At 35.3% G+C, this 19,861-nt stretch overlaps 2 non-coding genes across 2 annotated transcripts; both read right to left on the reverse strand.

Moving 5' to 3' along the window:
- Nucleotides 1-5,048: 5,048 nt before the first annotated feature.
- Trnal-uag (transfer RNA leucine (anticodon UAG)) lies at nucleotides 5,049-5,130 on the reverse strand. The gene has a single exon. It is a non-coding gene; the product is annotated as a tRNA-Leu (tRNA).
- A 1,482-nt stretch (nucleotides 5,131-6,612) lies between these two features.
- On the reverse strand, nucleotides 6,613-6,694 carry Trnal-uag (transfer RNA leucine (anticodon UAG)). The gene has a single exon. It is a non-coding gene; the product is annotated as a tRNA-Leu (tRNA).
- Nucleotides 6,695-19,861: the final 13,167 nt, after the last annotated feature.

Here is a 19,861-nt window from a genome sequence, read left to right on the forward strand (position 1 = left end):
GGAAACAAGAGTTGATCGATACGTACAATTGGCAATACGACTCTGACGGGATTAAGGCAGTTAAACTAAAGCTACCTGTAAAGTTTGCAACAAGTATTGGCAAAAAATAAAAACTCATTACCCATTTGGCAATTTTCGTCTCAGATAGTCATATTTAGTACAAGGAACTTATACGATGTCCTCATTCACAAACTGATACTAGATCTGTCCATCGTATAAGCCTCTTACTGTACGATAATGTGGTGAAGGAATATTACACAGTCAAGAATAGGCTCCATCATCTTTTGGTTCTGATCCTCCCAGTCTCCCAAAACATCAAAACATCAAAATCATTGTACATTTACTTACTTAAGACTGTCCTTTTTCATATAGCGCAGACAAAGTAGGGCCAACTTGCCTAGAAATGGTCAAATTTTGGCAAGAAATATCTCTGTGTAATCCTATGTAAGTCCCATATCACATCGTTATCGGCGATCACGTTTTTTTTCTCTGAAGTTTGGCTGGTACCTACCAGCGCGGCGTCATGCACATGACGTGACACAGCTAAAATAATCGACCGGGAATCAAGGATCATTAAAACATCAACAAATTTCAAAACATAGAAATCAGTAAACTTAATGGCGAGCGGTCCGAATTTTGAGCCATACAAGTTTACGTGGTGAACTAAGTCATATTGCCATTTTGAAACAAAAATTTACTGAGACACATTTTCACAATGAAGATTTTGAACATTTCTGGATATATTTCTTGAAATATTGGTCATAAATTTTGTGAAACGGAGGCTCCAAATAAGGACTCAGATTGCACCAGACAGCATCTAGAACCCCAGAGCTGGACCCCGGCCGTAAGGCCGTATAAAATTAATGTTTTGATTCTCGTCCAGAGGATTTTCATGAATTGATGAGGGAGGGAGGTGTTTTTTTGTTGTTTTTTTTCAATGTAAAATTAGCATTGTCAGTAGTTTTCGGTATTCTCCAACAGTGTTTGAGGAAACGACGAGGCCCTTTTTTTTTTTTTTTCAAATGTGAGATTCTGAGGATAAACCCCTAGAGTACCACAAAAAGACTTGGAAGTGATGCTTGTTCTCTAATAAACTTATTTGTATGTATGAACATTTCATAAATCATTCCAAAGTCTAAAAAATTGAAAAATCTAAAAAAAATCTGACAAATCCCAGAAATTGAGGAGGGAGGGACGAGAACCAAAATATTAATTTTACACGGCCTATTTTACCCCGGGGGGGGGCTCATAATTGGCTCAATTGGTGCATCAAACTTATCTATTTAGACATAATCAGAGCACTTTGATTTATTTTTGGATCCCCATAGAGACAAAAACGTGACATTTGACCTTTTTGGTTATGACTCAAGAATGGTACGTCCTAGATAGGTCAAACTATACAATTTCTGAATGCTTGAGGGAGTCTAGATGAATACATTGGAATGGTATTTAACACAATTTGAGCAAGTTTGAAATTTCACCCTGGGGTGCAATTTTAGGTGCTCAAAAGTTGAGCTCCTGAATAATTCCAGGAGAACAAATAATTGAGCTCCTCATATTTCTATTAAAGGACTGAGGAACACATATATATGACGGCAATCACTGACATTTTTGTATTGTCAAATGTTCAATTCATCATTTTGTCACAAACAATATTAACACAGGCAATCATTACGGTACAGATAAACTTTAACTCAAATATTACACTGTCGTCCATGATGATTTTGAAGAACCATTAAAAAACATACACCATGCTGTTGTTTTAATGTATGATGAAATATTTCTATATTATTTCTCCTAACATGCCCAACTGAAGACTAGCCAAGTATCAAAATAGTTGTCAAAATTTCAAAATTCCATTCATATTTCTATTTTTTCATGATTTAAAAGTGTAAAAAACCTATGACAATTCCAAATAGTAATAGAATTTTTGAGACATGCACTGCATTGGGGTAATTAAAAAAGTTTACACTTATTTTCATATATTCTTTAACCATGTTAACAGTCCATGCTCATATGTTGTATTACTTCCTGAAAGGCCTGTTCAGTTATCAACATAATCCGAAAAGCGTAAAACACCTTAAAATTATGTTTTTCTTCCTAGGTCTACTGTATCAGTTCTGTTTTTACACCTTGTAATAAAACCATAGCATAAGTCAATATCAATAATTGCCGAAACTCGAAAAACAATCTACAATTATATTATGTTATTGTTGTATCCATTTTAATATTTAACTCTTCTTTAAATGTTTTTGTAAACACTTTCATAGCAATTTCCAACTATGTCATCTCTCCATATTTAAAACCAAACAGTCTAATTTCCCAATATTACCAAATGCCCGACCCATCGACTCGTCCAAACACACAAGGTTCTGAACAGAAACAGTATACAACCAGCTACAACCACACACGTTTTCCAAACACTACCACTCTCCATCTAACACCAACATCAGCTAATAACCGCCAAACCCGAGAACCGTGAAAGCCGAGAACCGCTCTAGTTTGATTTGGTATGCTGAAAGCTAGTTAAAACCTTTTAAAGTACTTTTTAAAGTTTTGCTGGGAGAAGGAAAAAAACGACAAATTCATAGACACATTCCATGAGCCACACAACATTATCTTTAAATCCTTAAAATGGTTAATTATTCCACTCACATACCATATGAAGTAAAACCATGTTATTTATAACCCATCTTCCATTACCAAGTCAATTATCTTGACATGGTAATAATTAACAACGACAAGTCACGTCTGTATAACATAGAATGTCAACACACAGAGTCATTTACACATCCGTGGCTTCATTTATTTTCCTCGGATCAGGAACTCGTTGTGTGTTTTGTGAAGACGGTTGTCTTTATTCAATATTGAGAATGTTAGTTTCAGCTTTGTTAATACACTGCTAGCCATATAGGCTTCGACATAAAAAGTCCAAACCTTGAAAAACCACTGAAGCAATACTAGGCTTGTTTGTACTCATTTTAATACATTTTCCATGCTGATTCCAAACATGGTCATAATATAATTTACATTATTTTCTGAAATTTTTGAATTTTTAAAACAAAATTTGAAACCTCTCGTCTGCAGTCGACTCCCGCGTAGTCTGTGTTACAGACCATGTACCTATATTATCCATAGGGAGAGAAACTACTGGGAACCACACACTCTCGGAAACCATGACTCGCCGCTTCGCGGCTCATCGCGGCTTCGCCGCTCACCCCCCCCTTGATCGCGAGTCCGACACTATCTCGAGTCAGTCTTTGACAAAGACTACTCCCGCGTGGAGAGATTTAAAATACATGTAAGCTGAAACTGGTTGTATGTTACCGTCTGTTAAGTAAATAATAGCATTTTATGCGGATCTGTATATATGTGCCCACCACCTACTCAGTCAGTCATTTATTTTACTCTGACGAATAAAATCGTCATTCCATTCCTCGAATTACCTTGAACTTTAAATATCGGTCATCGCTGACTTAAAGGTGGCCTATTACATCTCTTGTGTTGCTGTTTTTAAACGGTGGTCAAAATTGTTTGAAAGAAACGAACTGTTTCCATCATTTGTTTTTGAAATAATGAATACAGTTAATACATTAATATGAAAATGTATATAGGCCTACTTGGATGTCTCTTATTCTGCGTAAAGGCATATTCAGCAATTTGCTCAACCGAAGGATCGTAAAAATCATCAAAATTCAGGTTTTGGAACCTTTTGTTTACATATGGAATGGTTTCTAACAAAAACGATCCTCTTATAAACCATCTACGCACAGTTTCCACCTCGATACACCTGAGCGTACATTGTCGTCCAAGAGCTCTCAAAAAAGCAGTGAATTCTCGCTATTCGCAATAAGGGCGCCGCCAGCGGTTTGCGATGTAATCGTGATGTATCATGGGAAAAGGTCGACATCCAAGTCCAATTACCATGCTATTACATAGGAACACGTGACAATATTTTTTAGTTTGTCAAAATAAAGGTGTTACACGCGAATCGATACTCAATAATACTTAATAATGTGATTTGAAATGTGCACAATTAATTTTTTCTCTATCGATTTGCGTGTAATACCGTTATATTGACAAACTAAAAATATTGTCACGTGTTCCTATGTAATAGCATGGTAATATTCGTATTGCGCGGACTTGGATGTCGACCTTTTCCCATGATACCACACAGTCTTTGATTACACTACACGGTTGAGTGCATAGCATCGTAAGAGTTGCGGGGCTTCTGGAAATTGGTCCTCTGTGATTGGTTTTTGTCGAAACCTCAAGTGTTCCCTTCATCCAATCAGATTTTTTAAATATCAAGCGAAAGCTAACACTTTTAAACCTAAAAACACTTTTCGTCATTAGGTCAACAGATAACGCAATTTAATGTTATAGCAAGGCGAATGTTGTAAATCTGTTGAAAACTACCAATACAAGCACATTTTTTGACCAAAATGTATGTTTTAAAAGTCAAAACCTCAAGTGTTCCTTGCAATATTTTTCAAATTTTATGTTCTTAAATGAAGAGATATAGAATTAGAATGAGCAATGGCAAATTCTCTAATTCTCTTTAAATTTCAAATATTGTGCAAAAAGTTACTATTTTCGCCTGTTTTGTCATAGGGTTGTAATTATTCAATGAACTATGCCTTTGCTGAAGAGCGCTTACAAATTGATATGGTGCCATAGAGTGCTAACGTAGACTAGCTTCTAGTGGTTCAGCCGAAAGCCACGTTAGACAAAATAATACATTTTACATGAATTTGTAATTTCACTACCGGTACTGTGTGTATACGCCATCAGAGTAGCAAAATTCAGTTTTGTTTGTATTGTTTTGTTTTTCAAATTTTCCCAATTTACAATACAAATTTGCTGGAAAAGGTGAATTTGATAGTTTTTGCATTATTTAATTGTATTTTGATGCATAAAAATATCAGAAAAAAAGAATAGAAGGGGTCGTTGGATAGGCCTAACTGAACCTATAAAGGTCATCGGGTAGGGCTTGATAAAATGGAAAAAGGAAAAAGGGAGTTCTTGTTAACAAAAATATATTTTCTTGGCAGCGGTGGGATTCGAACCCACGCCATCGAAATGACTGGTGCCTAAAACCAGCGCCTTAGACCGCTCGGCCACGCTACCAATACACAAACGAATAGAGCTAATCCAACAGGCCCTATATTTTTTAACTATGGAGAAAAAAGTATAATATAATGAAATAAAAGTAAAGGGAAATAGCATAACATTATTGCAGGCCCATAACCAGGGGGCGAGGGGGGGGGGGTGCCATCCCCTCTCGCCAAAGGAAAAGGGAGAAGGGACAAAATATAGAATTACCATATAGAATACCATTACACAGACAAATCGAGCTAATCCAACAGGCCCTATATTTTTTAACTATGGCGAAAAGGAGAATAAAGTTTTTATGTATACAATAAAGCAAAACTAAAGTGTAACAGCGAAACATTATTGCAGGCATGGGGTAAGGGGGCGGACCCCCCCCCCCTCGGCACTAGTCCAAAAAGCACACCCTTCTTTACCCTATACTGTAGTTACTGTCAATTTTCCTATACACAGTGCTCTCACCATTGACGTGTGACCTCTACAAATAGTGTATGTTAGAGGTATATTGCCTAGTTAACGTCACTGTGTGAAAACTAACCTGCCAATATTTTTTGTACTCTTTTAAAGTATAGAAAAAATAGTTTTGTAACATGTTCTAATTTTTTAGTTAATTTAGATGTTTGGAAATATTCGTACTTTTGTGTTTTAGTAAGGAAGGGCACGGCATGGCCTGCAAAATTCCCTGTGTAAATCGAATGCAACTTTTCGCTCATTTTGTGGACTGCTCTCTTCCGAAGGGCATTAAAACTAAACCACCTGACGGATATTGTTTGAACTTGCTGTCGTTACGTCAATCAATAATAATGTATCCATTACATGTAGGCTAAAAACTGAGGGGCATCTGCAAATGGTCGTACCTCACTGATATGTAAATGACAGATAACAGCAAAAACAACTCCCAAATCTGTCCATAACTTTGGTCAGTGGAGAGAGTCATGGGATTTCAAGTGGGTGATTATTGATTGGCAAGTGACATATTTGGGCATAAGTGCAGACCACCATTCAATGTGGATGATAGACTAGACTTTATCGATTGATTTTGCTGGAGTAATTTCCTAGTAGGCCCCTACTGCAAAGGTCGAATCATGTTTGCTGTGCAGCATAACTGCACTATGAAAATCATATTTACGAGCATAGCGAAAGAAAAAATATAGGTTTTTTATGGGGTTTTCTTTGGGGGGAGGGGGTTCAAAAAAGGTCCTAATTTAAACACCCCCCCCCCCCCAAAACCCTGGTTACGGGCCGGATAACAAACAAAGGAAGCTGTGTTTTCCAATATTTAAAATTTTTGATATTTGAAAGGATGGGGCATAATTGGGTAAAAAAATGGGTACACAATTTTGAAAAATGGATCACCGTTGGGTAACTGAACCTAAAAAAGAAAAAAAGGGGGTAATCGGTTAGGACTTTAAAAAAGGCTAAAAAATGCTAATAAAGGATAAAACTAGGAGAAAGGGAGAAAGTACAAAAATAAAGAAGAACAGTTAAGAAAAAAATACTTGGCAGCGGTGGGATTCGAACCCACGCCATCGAAATGACTGGTGCCTAAAACCAGCGCCTTAGACCGCTCGGCCACGCTACCATTATACAGCACTGACACGAAATAAATCGAGCTAATCCAAAAGGCTTTTATGGAGTTTTTTTTATGGAGAAAAAGTATAAAGTAAAATACAATACAATAAAATAGAAATTGAATAAAGGGTGATATTACTAGTACTATGAATATAGTCACGTGTAACATTGATATATATTAAGGAAGGACCACAGGGAAGTAATTTTTTCCAAATAGTTGGCAAACCAATCGGACGCACTTAACCCAGGATCCACGCAGCAAGCGTCGACAATTTTGATAGCAATGCAGGTTTTCCATTTGACGCTTTAAGGGCTGGGGTATGAACGTTTGGACAGTATTTATTTTGGGACATTAGAGCACATCAGACATATCGAATTGCATTCTGAATATAAAGAATGTCATTCCGATATCAAATAATTTTGATTTTTTGAAATTCGCAATTTAATACACATTTTATGGCAAATCATTAAAAATTGATATTTTTGATATTTAACAGTACTTGAAGTAAACTTTATCAATCTTATGATTTATACTTAAAGTGTATGTAGGTGGGATGAAAAGCCGACGATCAATTGAAAATTTTGACCTTTCGTATTAAAGATATGGATTTTTTTTCCCAAAACACCAAACAAAAATTAGGTCTTTTTGGGAAAAATCCATATCTTCAATATGAAAGGTCAAAATTTTCAATTGACCGTCGGCTTTTCCTCCCTGCTACATACACTTTAAGAATATATCATTAGATTTATATAATTTACTTCGAGGACTGTTATATATCAAAATTTGAAAAATATCAAATTTTTATAATTTGTCATAAAATTTGTATTATATTGTGATTTTTAAAAATGAAAATTATTTGATATCAGAAAGACATGCTTCGTATTCAGAATGCAATTCGATAGGTCTGAGGTGCTCTCATGTCCCACAAAAATACTGTCGAAACGCAATAAACGCTCATTTTGGATCCCTTAACGGTGAATGAGGATCAAATTTTTGGAAAACTAAAAGGAAACAATTTGGAATAAAAATCCATGGATAAATTTGACCAAGTGTTTTGAGTTATAATAGGGGTATATGGTGCAATTAATAGGATGACAGAATAAAATGTACCTTATTGTGTGAATAAATAGAGCAAACTAGAAAATAAGGGCTCTGGTAGCAGCGTTTGGACAGTATTTTTTGTGAGTACATCAGACAAATCGAATTGCATTCAGAATACGAAGAATGTCCTTCTGATATCAAATAATTTTGATTTTTTTTCGCGATATAATACACATTTTATGGCAAATGATTAAAAATGAATATGTATTTAAAGTGTACGGTATGTAGCTGGGATGAAAAGCCGACGATCAATTGAAAATTTTGACATGTCGTATTCAAAATATGTATTCTTTCCCAGAAACGCCAACAAAAATTAGGTCTTTTTTGGGGAAAATGTATATCTTCAATATAAATGGGTACAATTTTCAATTGATCGTCGGCTTTTCGTCCCAGCTACATGCACTTAAACTAACTTTTATATACATATATACATATCATTTGATAGATAAAGTTTACTTCGAGGACTGCTGAATGTCAAATATTTAAAAAATATCTAATTTCAATAATTTGTCACAAAATTTGTATTAAAGATCTATTGCGAATTAAAAAAAATTATACCAAAAGAATATTTCTCGTATTCAGAACATGTAGAATGCAATTCGATATATCTGATGTACTCTCAGCTCCCTCAAAAATACTTTGCAAACGTTTATAATCGGATATTAAAATATCCGATTCTTTAAACTAAATGAAAATGAAGTGGGTCTAATATAATACGTCGTATAAGCTAAATCAAATGAAAACTAAAACAATATTAAATTGAACTAAGTTGAGTTTGAAATTAAATCAAATCAAATTGGAGAGTACCTCTAATTCCTTTATTTCTAGAAAAAATAATTTGTGATTAAAAGATGCGCGAAAAAGTTAAAAGTCACTTAATGCCGATAACATTCAATTTAGAAACAATAACAGCAACATAAATTAGGGGCGGATCCAGGAATATTCAATAGAGGGGCGCCGAGCCACCGCCGCCGACGGCGCTGCAGCCGTCAGTCCAACTGTTCTGATATGTTTTTATATATATTATATAAACATGACACATAAGAGCTTAAACATATTATCTTCGCCATCATTTGTCATATCGCGGACATTAGGTGATAAAATGATCCAACTAGAAAATCGCTGTTTCGAGAAAAAGAGCTTTAAAGTTTCAACACTTGACGTTTGCCTGTTTGATCGAATCAAATTAATGATAATATATTTTATTTCTTATAAAATACGCTTAGGAAAAACAACGGTTTACAATTAGTAGTCTTAATCCACTTAATGGGCAGTTCCGTAATATAATTATGTCAACCAAAGGTCGAAATTTGAAATTAGTTTTTATCTCAGTAATTTGACATTGCAGATAATGCAAACTACTCTTATTCTGAATTGCCATGAATAGATGAACAACTTGCTGCCAATTTCAAGAAAATCAGAGCAAGTTTATTTTTACAAAATAATGTGAGACTGTTGCGGACGTTCACTCCAAAAACTGCCATCTTGACCCAACTTGTTTAAAGTTTTCTTTTGGTTTCAAAGAAATAAAGTTTGCATATGTTGAACGTTTTTGCTTGAATAGGAGCTAAGTGCAACTTTCAAAATCCGACTTGAAGCCACTCAAGCGCCCATAACTCGACCAAATGATATCGTAGAGCAACTAAAGAGGTATCAAAATCCGCAGTAGAAAGCTGCGCTTTATACACATTAAATAAGTTTTTGCTATATATTTCAGTTCTCGATATATCTGACTATCTATAATCGTTTCGATACTTTCTGGGTTGAGTTTATAAGTGTTCAAAATCCAAAAGCCTCAATAATATAGAAGTTCTGGGTCCTCAAAGTCTGCTGAGTATGTCAAATCCAATATTTATAGTCAAATCAAAGATGATTGATCTATGTAACCATGGAAGACTTTCTTGAGGTATGGTCCTAATTTCTTGAGAACTCTTTGTTTATACACCTGTTTACTTTAATCTTTGGTGAATAGATTTGAAGTATTCCCACTTTGCATCCTTGATCTTCCCTCAGCGCAGTAAGTAAGTAGTTTATCCTTTTTGTTAAAGAATAAGAACAATACAAATATGACAGACATCGATAAACCGTATCATATTCATGACTATATAAATAGGCATCCAGGTTTTTGTCCGCTTTTGTTCCTTCTTTAAATATAACCGTCATATAATCTCCTAAAGTTTAATTGATTTTGATCTAGGTCATACAATAATTGTAGAAAAAGACCCAGGTAGTTGTTTTCATAGTCAAGTTATCACGTACTTGTCAAGTTCAATATCCGGTTCATAAACCGATGGCTAATACTTCTAATATCGATTATGTTACTGGTTCTTCGACAGGTATTATTACTATCATAACTATCATAATCCTCGCCATGGTCATTGACCTGGCGCACTTTGTGTTCTTTCTTTCTTTCTTTCTTTCTTTCTTTCTTTCTTTTCTTTTCTTTCTTTCTTTCTTTCTTTCTTTCTTTCTTTCTTTCTTTCTTTCTTTCTTTCTTTCTTTCTTTCTTTCTTTCTTTCTTTTCTTTCTTTCTTTCTTTCTTTCTTTCTTTCTTTCTTTCTTTCTTTCTTTCTTTCTTTCTTTCTTTTTTCTTTCTTTCTTTCTTTCTTTCTTTCTTTCTTTCTTTCTTTCTTTCTTTCTTTCTTTCTTTCTTTCTTTCTTTCTTTCTTTCTTTCTTTCTTTCTTTCTTTGTAAGAATGTAAGATTTCTCCAACGGCTGGACGATGGTGATAAAACATCCATGTGTTATGATGCATTTGCGTTGTAAATTACACAAATGTAGTTTTTGTCCATTTTCAGTAATATCAATGTAACGAATGTTATGATTTTGAAATAAATATTATCATAATTATTATTCATTTACTAATGTCAATTAAGTGAAAGCAGCACCCACATCCACAATTCCGTACTTCATCGACTTCAAACACACTCGTATCCCCAAATATCTCACTCTATTCTAACTCTAATTCTACTAATATAACTCGTCACTAAAATCTCTAAAAATAATTATACATGCTGGAATATGGAATTTTAGTTGTCATTTTGCGACAGAAGAAACGATATTGTGATGTGCCCTGAGTAATTTAATTTAATTATTTAACTTTGTTTACAATCTGAAAGTATGTCATGAGATGGGAAACCCCCTTGTACGTGCAAGATAATGGTGTGGAAAGTCATTTTGGAACCCCCCCCCCCCCAATTATTGTAAACAAAGTCAGATCTATGTTTGGAACTTGGAAATCCCCAGTTCAGTATATTGCACCACAGAGAAAAAACCCCGGGAAGTGATGTAATGAGAAAGGTTAATGTGTATAATTAATCTTGGGAAATCCCAAGCTTGCATCATCTGTGAAGATGTGAATGAAGTGATGGTTTATTAATAGATCTTGGGTTTTCTGGAGTATAAAAATGTGAGAGCTTGAGTTTGCTGATTACAGAATGTCATGGGAGATTGTAAACTCCACATGTGTGTGATGGTCTTCGTGCTTCAAAAAAAGAAGTACATTTTAACCAGTTTATGTAGCCAATAATTGAGCTATTTTAATACAGCAACGAAGGAGATAGCGAGCACACAAATGTGCTCTTCCTCGTCAAAGAATTAAATTTCTTCTGTCGAATTGCTGGAGTTTGCTGGGTTGTGAAGGCCAAGCATCTGTCAAAAACAGCGGAGCTGTGTTAAAGAAACCTGTTCCCTGGAAAAAGAGTGATTGGTGAAAGAAACACCATTTTTGGAGAAAGTAGCGCAAGGAGATATATTTTGGAGAAAGCAGCGCAAGAAGATAAGTAATAGGAGAAAGCTGCATCATTTTCGTGTGAGGATTTCATACGCAAGGATATTTATAAACGCAAGTGTACACTGGACTTCGCTGATTGTCGCAGGACAAGTGAATAAGGATATATTACCTCAGTCGTCCAGAACATTTCAAGAACTCTAGGATCACCAACAAGGAGACCGCTGGTTAAGTACCGATAGAATAAAACTGATTAATGTGTGATTTATTGTTTATGCAATTATTGTTGTTATACCAGTCATAGGCCTACTTGTTTGTTTTCAATTAAAGACTTAGATTTTGTTAGCTTAATCAAACAGTGTATTTGTGTTGTGCAATCGTGTGAGTTCGGGTAAAAGGTGATTTTGGCCTTGAGTCAGTACGACTCGTAACAATATGACATTATTCCTTGCCCGGCAGTATTGGAGCGCGTCATATTTTGTATTTGCTATTGAATGCAGACCACTCCTTGTGTCGCGGAGTAAAGCGACAATGTATACAGAACCAGTGATAATGACGATAGATTTGATTGGGGTCATTTCATCATCACACCGGTCAATAGAGTTTCATCATTTCATGGTTTTTAATGTGGGTTGTTAATGCACACTTGAATGTGGACTGAACTTTGTCTCTGCTGGGATGTTGTTTTCAAAGTATTTTTCCCACTGAGTTTCACACGTTTGACAGTTAGCAATGATCATGCAATGTTGGGCTGAAGTTTTGCAGGAAAAACAGCAAATTAGAAGAGGCAAAATCTAAATCGTGCCCAATTTGGTGGCGATAAATAGGTAAGTACAGGGTGTCCCAAAAGTCTCGATACCTTTTTGAACCGTCATATCTTTCGCTAGGATTGACCGAGGGGAAATCAAAATATATATTTGAAAAGATTAAGGGATCTAAAATGAGCGCTTATTGCGTTTCGACAGTATTTTTTGTTTGACATGAGAGCACCTCAGACCTATCGAATTGCATTCTGAATACGAAGCATGTCTTTCTGATATCAAATAATTTTCATTTTTGAAAATCACAATATAATACAAATTTTATGACAAATTATAAAAATTTGATATTTTTCAAATTTTGATATATAACAGTCCTCGAAGTAAATTATATAAATCTAATGATATATTCTGAAAGTGTATGTAGCAGGGAGGAAAAGCCGACGGTCATTTGAAAATTTTGACCTTTCATATTGAAGATATGGATTTTTTCCCAAAAAGACCTAATTTTTTTGGTGTTTTGGGAAAAAAATCAATATCTTCAATACGAAAGGTCAAAATTTTCAATTGATCGTCGGCTTTTCATTCCACCTACATACACTTTAAGTATAAATCATAAGATTTATAAAGTTTACTTCAAGTACTGTTAAATATCAAAAATATCAATTTTAATGATTTGCCATAAAATGTGTATTACATTGCGAATTTCAAAAATCAAAATTATTTGATATCAGAATGACATTCTTCGTATTCAGAATGCAATTCGATATGTCTGATGTGCTCTAATGTCCCACAATAAATACTGTCCAACCGTTCATACCCCACCCCTTAAATTAGGGCAATTATTTGGATGCCAAACATGATACATTTTCCTTCGTTAATAAGACACATATGACCAATGAACAATGCAACTAAAATGCAACATGTCAATAGTGGTAACCAAAATATGCTTTTCGCGTTGAGAATTATAAAATCTATTTTTAGACTTCGCTCCTCGCCTTCTATTCTAGTAAAATGTTGTAGAAAAATCTTATCTTGTTCTTATGATATGGTTGATGATGATATATTGAAATCATTTCTTCATAGAATTTCCAATCTAACAATGGTTATATATTCAAATAGAAGTTTCAACCCTGGCTCTGATCACACTGATGATGAAGCACCGACTGAAGATCAAATGTGTTATTATTAATGTTTAGAATATGCCTTGACTTTTGAACACTTGTAATGGAAAACAACTGGCTGTTTCCTTGGGTTTGCAATTACAATATGAAGAACGATACTTTAATGTTCACCTCCCCGTCTATCATCATCCACTGCGAATTAGTAAGAGTTATGTCCTTACATTCCTGGTGGAGGAATCTTGTGCATGTTGTGAGAGAGCAGAGAATTGAAGAATGGAATATTACACAACTTTAGAAAATAGCTTTTACTGGCTTGATTTATGAATGAAATCAAAGCATTAGTACACAATTCCTGGTGTTGTATATCATCTTGATAGTCTAATTCTATAATACGAGAACTGTTTGATATATGCAATTGAATTGAATGGAGAGACATTGGTCTTGATGTTGAGGAGGTAGTGGATAGTTGGGATCCGGAGATGAGCAGTAAACTTATTGTATGGTTTTTTTGTGTAATATGCCCAGCTGTTTCACCGTAGATTATTTATTATGGTAGTGGGTTTACATGTCAAATTTGGTGTCAAAAAAATTGCCAGAGTTTTCTCTTTTCAACGATACCTTCACTTTTGTTATCGCGTGCTGAATACTAGAGTTATGAACGTTTAAAATGGTATCGAGACGTTTGGGACACCCTGCATAATTATAATCAAGGATTTAATCCTCAAAAACTCCGTAACATGAATTCCATAGATGTGACATGTTTTAACAGAAATCCGCAATGAAGTGGACGATTTTAACAGGAAGCACGTACTGAATACACTCAAATTTCAATTTCAATTTCTTTGCTGACGGAGTCGCTGTAAAAGTCTTTTTCATTAAAAAGTGTGACAATTAAAAAGACGTTTCCAATGTCGCAAAATCAGATCGAATTGTCTGCATTGACGAGATTCATTAAGGCATATGCCGTTCTCAAAGTTGGAGGTAAGTACTATAATTATTACTTTTGAGTGTTCAACATACCAAGGCGAAGTTGTAGGAAAATCGTGGCGCGGAAAATGTATGAAATCTGGCTTCCCAAAAAAACTGTCTGAACTAAAATGCAACATCAAATATACAAGCCTATTTACAAAATTTCCTACATGTGTATAACCTTACACAAGTGTTCATACTCAAATATAAAACTATAGAGTTTGGTAATTGATATGCACTATAAATGTTGAACCTGTGATCAATATTTTTAGGCAAAAATTCACAGCAAACATTGTAGATTCCTCCCATTTCTGGCCAATTTGACCCAAAATTCCTCGACTCCTTAAACTTCCCCGGCTCCCAACAATATAAAAATACAATAACGTAACATAACATAACAAAACATAATATAGCATAACATACTCGTAGCATAACATATATAACATAAAACAACACAACACAACACAACACAACACAACATAACATAACAAACATATAACAGACAAAGAAACATGTCGGACGTATTATAGATCATGTTTGCTAAACACATGTCAGAAGCCAAGCAGTTGCACTGACATGGAACAGGTTCCTGGACCACATGTCACAGCCCATTTGACGTGGGTGTGTGTAAAGCAATTGTCTTAAGAGCAACGTGGACCTTCCTGTCTCAGGATTGCTCACAAAAATAACACTCGTACTCATACCTTCATTTGTTTTGACTTCAACACGTGCCTTAAAACGTGGGACCCCAATATTAGGGCCCCGCAGGGCAAGAAAGCAAGAGTAACCTTAAAGGTGACAGGCTGCCATTTCGGTATCGTTATTTCATATTTAAAGACAGTCCGTCACCCATAAAGGGTTTTTATTTATTTTTATTTTTTTACATTTTTTACCCCATAATTTCCCTCATTCTTCAGGGCCTGTCCTCTATCGGGGGCTAGTTTATAGTTCAAGTTTCTTGGATATCCATATTTTGCAGTTAGTGGTTCTTATTTCAACGAAAATCACTTGAAATGTATAGGAAAAACATAGCCCAGACATGGAGAGAGCAACATAAGTAAGTTCATGTGGTGGGATTATAAATTAAATAGAAGGACACCCCTGTATTTTCGATAACTTTTTTACAAGATATGTGATTTAAAGTCAGTCTTTGCATAATGACAGACAATAATCAATGACTTATCTTGCATCACGTGTAGCAGTCAATATCGAAGTCGTTGATGTATAATTTGATAAACAAGAGCTTAATAGCAAAAAAGTGTCACACAACTGCAAAACTGTCCCACAATACATTGCGCATTTTAATGCCGTTTTGGCTTATTGTGCTCAAATTTATACCATCCAATCAAGTGGGGACTTGGAATTTTATACATGTTTAGAAATGAAGAGTCATCGGGTAAGTTTGTTACGATACGAGGGTCAGTCAGTATGTAATAAGAGTTGACTTGTGACGCCATATATGGATTGTTTTCATGGTATTTCTCAATGATCACATGAACATGATACCTTTGTCTTTTAAACAACACATGTAAAAATTACATCACACACATGATTACGTAACATCATTAGCATAAAGTCAATAGACTATGGATACTGCCAAATCACGCAAAAGGGGGCCTTTTAAATTATAGCAAAGGCATGTGTTTAAAATGTACGAGAACAGCAAAAGTACATGGTGCATATATTATGACTAGTTTTAGGCAGGTATAAACACTAGGTCCTCAGTTTGCTTTTGGTAAAATATGAGCCTCGCCATTCAACTTGGGTGGAAATGGGACATCTGGGAACTTCAACAACTTTAGATTATTCTGCAAAAATGGCGAAAATGAAAAAGCAGTTATTACAAATGACATTGATTATCTCCAAAATGAAACAGATTAAAATCTAATGACTGGTCACGTGTGAGAGCTGGTCTCAGTACTATGATAACTGGTGCAAATCAATTATCTTATTACATACTGACAGACCCTCGATATTAAGGACAAGCTTGCTTCCTCCTTTTTCTATAGGACGCTATGGTGATTGTGATAGTTAACATGGACATTGAAGTTCAGACGTCAAATATAAAACTATATTTATTCCGGTCAGTGGGAAGAAAAGGGCAGATTTCATCCGTGATAGCTGACAGCGAAAAGTAAGCCCGCAAAGGGTAAGGATATGTTGTGTTAGCAAGGCAAAACAATGACCAGATGCTTCTTGATTGTTTGTCATATAAACCCCGGAGAGAATGATCTGAAGAGTAATTGAAGGGTAAACGTACAGAGAGTGATATGAACTGTGTTTACACATGGTGTCAAGGACTTTCAATAATGGTGTAACAGCTGCACAAAACGATCAAATCAACCGTACTTCAATATTGGTTTTATATAATTAGAACAATTACAATACAATAACTTACGAAAGGTCTTTGGCATTAAACAATAATTTCAACATATAGGTATACACACAAATGAATAACTTGTTTAGTCCACAACCACATGTTTCTCATTTACTTGTGTGTGATACAATCACAATATTATTACTTTGACAAGTCTGACATTAGCTACAATGAGTTGTACCATTAACAAGCCATTATTTACCACAACAAATACTGCTTAACAATATGCAGACTATTGTTCTCTTTTGGGAACCAAAGGCCTCACACAGTATTGTTACTGTACGTCCATTTACTGTTCGCTTTGTAATGGTTCATCCAATTGAAATGACTATACCTATAGCATCATAACCCATTGCAATATCGCACAGGTAAATCAGAAACATGTGTTTGTGGACTTAACATGGTTTGGAACCAAGCTCTTCAAAATAATAGAAAATAAAAGCTGATGATGATGGTCCGGATGATGATCATGTTCACTCCAATGTCCACACACTGTAAATAGCCCTAGAGGCACATTAATTTTTTTGGTGAATACACTCCCCTGGTGGTGGGTCTTTGGGAGCTGCGAATGGTCATAGTTAAGGGTTTTTCTTGGTTTTCTGCGAAAGCGAAATGTGTGAAATGAGCAATTTAGTTTTTTTTTAAGAGCCGAAATGATCAAAATCAGGGGTCTTTCAGCGCTCTGTTTTGGTAAAATTGAGAGGTCTTTCAGAGCTGCGCGGTTAAGAAACAGGGTCTTTCCGGGGGGGGGCATGGTCAAAATGCCCAAAGCTGTATAGTAAGCTGGTATGCAGGAGCATTATCATGATTATCAAGGCATTGATAGCAAAGTAGCCTTTTCATCAGCCGAATTACCTTGCAATTAGATTTCCTGAAACTACACTTTCTTCTTGAATAAATCTAATGTTTATTGATGTATTTAAATCCCAGTGGGCAATTGACGTCAATACAACGTCGGAACGTTGTATAATGGTTGTAGGATGGTTGTATATGAAAGTATTTTTGACGTAAATTGGTTTAACGTTGTTATAACCGTGGGCAGATTTCGGTTGGTTTAACGTTGTAATAACAAACTTTGCCCACTGTTGTAAAATTATGTTATTACAACGTTAAACCACCCAATTTACGTCAAAAAACTGTCATATACAACCATCCTACAACCACTATACAACGTTCTGATGTGCCCACTGGGATCGCACAATAATATAAAATGATACAGGAATTGCCAATTACCCAAACCTTTATGAATACATGGTGTGATGTGCCCTCAGTAATTTAACTTAATTATTTAACTTTGTTTACAAGCTGAAAGTATGTCATGAGAAGTGTGAGACAAGGGGAAACACCTTGGAAGTAATCATGCAAGAGTTTGTGTGTTACGACATGTTTTAGGTGACCTTAAATTCTGTAAACAAATTGAATCAGAGTTATTAATATCATAGGGGATTTTCCATGTTACTCAATTTCAGTGCATAGTTGCACCATCAGGGGTATCCCTGATAAGAGATTGTGAAATGGACATAATTTTGGAAATTTCCCGGGAAGTAAATGTGACAGAATGTCTATTAACAGATTGTGTGTATAAAAGGTGAAGATTTGTAGTTTAGTGTTACAGAATGTCATGGGAGATTGTAAAACTCCACATGTGTGTGTTGGTCTTCGTACATCAAAAAAGAAGTACATTTTAACCAGTTTACATAGCCAATAATTGAGCTATTTTAATAGACCAACGAAGGAGATTTATGAGTACGCCAATGTGCTTCTCCTCATCAAAGGATTTAAGTTCTTTTGTCGACTTGCTGGAGTCTGGTATTTTAAAACAACACATCTGTCAAATACAGCGAAGCAGTGTTAAAGAAGCCTGTTTCCTGGAGAAAGAGTGATTGTTGGAAGAAGCGTCTTTTTTTGGAGAAAGCAGCGCAAGGTGATATATTTTTGGAGAAAGCAGCGCAAGGAGATAAGTGATTGGAGAAAGCATCACCATTTTTGTGTGAGGATTCAAGGAACCAAGGATATTTATAAATGCAAGTGTACAATGGATTTCGCTGATTTTCGCAGGACAAATGAATGAGGATATTTACATCAGCTGTCCAGAACATTGCAAGGACTCTGTTATCTAGCAGAAGAATGCTCGCTAAGTACTAATTAGTTAAAAGAGTGATTATTATTATTTGATTATTTGTGTATTTGTTGTCATATATTGTACCAATCATATCTTGCTTTCAATTAAAGACTTAGATTTTGTTAGCTTAATCAAACAGTGTATTTGTGTTGTGCATTCGTGTGAGTTCGGGTAAAAGGTGATTTTGACCTTGAGTCAAGTACGACTCGTAACAATGGCACATCATATCAATCCAGATAGCACCACTTCGTTGGCCCAACGAAAGGCGTTACGTTTTGGGTTAACGTCAAAATGGACCAATGTAACTTTGGTCGGGTAAACTACGTTGGCCCAATGTTGGCACACCGACCATCATTTCAGTTTGCCACAAAAACGCCAACATTGGCATGCCGACTGTCATAAAAGGTTGGCTAGCTAGGTTGGCTTGACGATGACATACGAACCATAATATAAGGTTGGTACAACAATGTTAGTCCAGAGTTGGCTTGGCTTCCGCTTACCGACCATTGCCAACGTTGATCTGGGAATATTCTCTAAACAGTGGAACAATTTAAAGCTCAAGTTAACATTGCATTTTGTTCATTTCATGAATGTTAGTTACCGGCCATACAATTAAGCCTGTGGCAAATTGATTATGTCATAATAATGTAAAGAATCATGTTTGACATGGTCTGCACTTGTTATAGCCTGGAGTTGATAATGGGAATAATTCGCAACATATATATTGTCTTCCCAGCATGCATTATTTCAGAGGTTCTATCATCACATGTAAAAATCTGTAAAATATTTTGACTATGAGGTTTGAGGGCAACTTTTCAAGATACGCTGTTTACTACTGACTTTCTTAAATTAATCGATTGAAATATTGGAATCGATTTAAAAGGAGTGAAAGTGCAAAATGACTCAAAATGAACGAAACATGTGGCAAATGGGGAAGACAATTTAAGAAATAGGACGAAAATGTGTCAAATGGAGACGAAATTAAACAATCTGT

The sequence above is a fragment of the Amphiura filiformis genome, chromosome 18, assembly GCF_039555335.1.
Source record: "Amphiura filiformis chromosome 18, Afil_fr2py, whole genome shotgun sequence".
Classification (NCBI taxonomy): domain Eukaryota; kingdom Metazoa; phylum Echinodermata; class Ophiuroidea; order Amphilepidida; family Amphiuridae; genus Amphiura; species Amphiura filiformis.